Below are 659 nucleotides of genomic sequence, written 5' to 3' on the forward strand. Positions count from 1 at the left end.
AAAATATTAGTGAGGCATTTATCTCCACAAGTTTGTATACGTATCCGTCCCTGTTTACAAAATATTATTTTTCTCCGGAAAATTTGCACTATATAATGTGATACTAAACTTGGGAAAAGAGATTTTATGGCTGTTGTGAATTATCCTGCTGTGTAAACTTGTTTATTTCATCAATTCTCTTGGGGGAATTAAATTCCAATGTGCAAGTTTTTCAACACAATATCCATATAGAAATATAGAATCTGCATGCTTAGCTTGCTGGTTTCCACACTTACCATACCGGGGAATCAAACTATGGGTTGGCTAGTTGCCTAATTCTGGTGGTAATTACAATTTGGTAGTTTTATACGCCAACTTGGCCTGTCCAATCACCTTTATTTTATTTATAGAATTCAACCCGAGATGGTTCTTTTATGTACGGTGTAGATTTATTAATTCCGTAGCCAAAAGAATGATTAATTAGTTGATTTAGTTCTTCAAAATTACTTTATTAGTATAAAGTATCGAAATCAGTAATAACTTACTTATTGTAAATTGAAATTTGACCATTTTTCTTATAATATGTCAGTAATAATATAAGTCCACTCATTATTTCATTGATCGATGAGATATTTTGAAAATAACTATTGTTAGAGTTAAGTTTCTTTTTTAGTAAACAT

The sequence above is a fragment of the Arachis ipaensis genome, chromosome B09, assembly GCF_000816755.2.
Source record: "Arachis ipaensis cultivar K30076 chromosome B09, Araip1.1, whole genome shotgun sequence".
NCBI lineage: Eukaryota > Viridiplantae > Streptophyta > Magnoliopsida > Fabales > Fabaceae > Arachis > Arachis ipaensis.